Source organism: Benincasa hispida, chromosome 4, assembly GCF_009727055.1.
Source record: "Benincasa hispida cultivar B227 chromosome 4, ASM972705v1, whole genome shotgun sequence".
NCBI classification, from domain to species: domain Eukaryota; kingdom Viridiplantae; phylum Streptophyta; class Magnoliopsida; order Cucurbitales; family Cucurbitaceae; genus Benincasa; species Benincasa hispida.
The window spans coordinates 37,775,487-37,777,848 of record NC_052352.1 but is presented as its reverse complement, the minus strand read 5'-3'; the positions used below and the strand labels follow the sequence as shown (position 1 = coordinate 37,777,848).

At 40.6% G+C, this 2,362-nt stretch overlaps 1 non-coding gene across 1 annotated transcript; it reads left to right on the top strand.

Annotated features, from left to right (window-relative positions):
- Window positions 1-329: 329 nt before the first annotated feature.
- On the top strand, window positions 330-436 carry LOC120076920. The gene has a single exon (XR_005481667.1). It is a non-coding gene; the product is annotated as a small nucleolar RNA R71 (small nucleolar RNA).
- Window positions 437-2,362: the final 1,926 nt, after the last annotated feature.

The following is a 2,362-nucleotide window of genomic DNA, read 5'->3' as shown; positions in this document are numbered from 1 at the left end:
CACACCTTGCGGTGTTTTGACTTATTGAGTTAATCTACCCACCTTGTGGTGTTGGGCTGCTGATCGTCATTCCTTGAATCAAATTCATCATTGCGGTCATTTGGTTTTGCAATGAGACAATAGCACCGTTATTTGCGTCAGAATCCTTGAGTCTTAATCTCTGGTCACTCTCCCTTCAATCTTTATGATTCTTGGAGATGAGGTTTAGGATATTCTTCGCCTCATCGCAAGTCTTTTCAAGCAGACCACCAGCTGATGCCGTATTGGCAGCGGTCTGCGAAGCAGGATTCAAACTGTGGTAGAAAATTTTCATTTGCATGCAATCTGGTAGCCCATTATGCGGACAATCTCGAAGTAACCTTTTAAACCTTGCCCAAGCATCGCTGAGTGATTCGTCCATATTTTGTTCAAAATTAGTAATAAGTTTTCTTCGTCTTGCGTTTTTGGTAGGTGGAAAATACTTCTTCATAAACTTTTCCACCACCTGCTCCCAAGAAGTGATCTCTCCTGGTTCGAGAGAATAAGCCCATTTTCTAGCCTGATCACAGAGAGAAAATGGGAACAATGTTAGTCGAACTTCTTCAGCAAAGATGTTCGGGAACACAAAAGTATTGCAGATTTCAATAAAACTTTGAAGATGGGCGTGTGGATCCTCGCCATGCCTTCCTCCGAATTGACCTGTAGCCTGGATCATCTGCAGCATCACCGATTTCATTTCTAATCTACTTCCGTCTAAGGCAAGCCTCATGATTCCCGGAGAGAAATCATAGAGGTTTGGCGATGCATAGTCCCTAATGGGCCTATTGCGATCATTTGCCAACAAAATTGGATTTTCCATGACATTGTTGTTGTTTGGTGCTTCATTCCTAGGCAGCTCCGCCCTCTTTTTTATCGGATTGTGGTTGCTGTTGGCAATCTCTTAGTCTCCTTCGAAATGTTCTATCAATCTCCGGGTCGTACTTCGCCAGATATTGAAAGTTCTGCAAAGAAAACACAAAAATTACTGTTAACAACTATTTTGCCGAAGTCCCTAGCAACGACACCAAAAACTTGATGCTTGAATTTTATGAAGTGGAAATATGGATGATATTCGTTGACGGATTGTGTTGTGCACTCAAGTTTCCCCAGCAGAATTCAAGTGTAAATTCCTCTGAGTTTCCTAGTAATTCCAGGGTTGAACACAGGGACTTGTGAAAATAGTTGCGTTGATAATGTTTATGAAAACTTTGTGGTAACCAAGTAAATAATTAAAGTGTGGGTGTGTTGTTGCGTTGATAAAAAAAAAAGTGTAAATAAAGGCGGCGGATTTGAGAAAGGGAATTACATTGATAGATGCAATGAGTATGCAATGAACGGGTTGAGAAGATCTTTAACTAGCATTACTCGGGAATGCATCAAACTTTGTGATCATGTTACAACCATGCACAAAAAGTCATTTCCTAATGTAAATGCGATGCTCCTAAATCTAGAACACATGTGTTGAATGCAAAATGTCCATAGAGCTTATCCCTAAGTCTTTACTCTTGTCCTATGCGTTGATGCAAAATGCATGAAGGCAAGGTGACCGCGTACAATCATATCTTATTGCTAAGATGCATGCGATGCATTAGTAACAAATAGTGCTCATTCCTAAGCGTCTATCTCTCGTTTATGGGTTCTAATCTGGTTCTTCCAAACCTAGATTTTGACCTGACCTTCCCAAATCTAGATCCTGTCCTTAGACTACCCTCCCGAGTATCTCTAATAGATGAATGAAACATACATAAACAAGATAATCACCAAGGATGAAGATTCTCTAATTATGCTAGCTAAATGCTTCTCAACCCATTCAACTGTTTAGCTACACATGCGTAAATTACAGAGAGTGAACAGATATGGAGGAAGACGGTCCATTCTTATAACTGAATTGAGTACAAAATGATAATAGAAATTAAAGGTAGAGAGCCTGGTAGCAATTCCTTGCTGACCGAGGTTTTTTACACTGAATCTCTATTCTGATCTACAAATATTTCCGCTTCAGCGGGCGTCGGTCCTCTATCTATCTTGGAGCTTCTGGTGCTTTCCCCAGCTTGCCGGAACGATCTATCGGCACTCCTTCTTCCTCGTGTCTGCCTTATAATGAAAGAAGACTATGGACAAAGAAGCGAACTTGTAAAAATGATGAAATAATCGACTGCTTAACCTCTTCTCTAAAGAATACACCTGGTATTTATAGGGCATCAAAGGTGAAAGGCGGCTTCTCTCTCCTGGTTGTACAGATGGACAGCTTTAATTCCTGACTAATGCATCGGATAATTGTCACCGATAAAGCTGGATGTACTTTGTGACCATTATCGACTGTCAACTTAATTTGGATCTGACT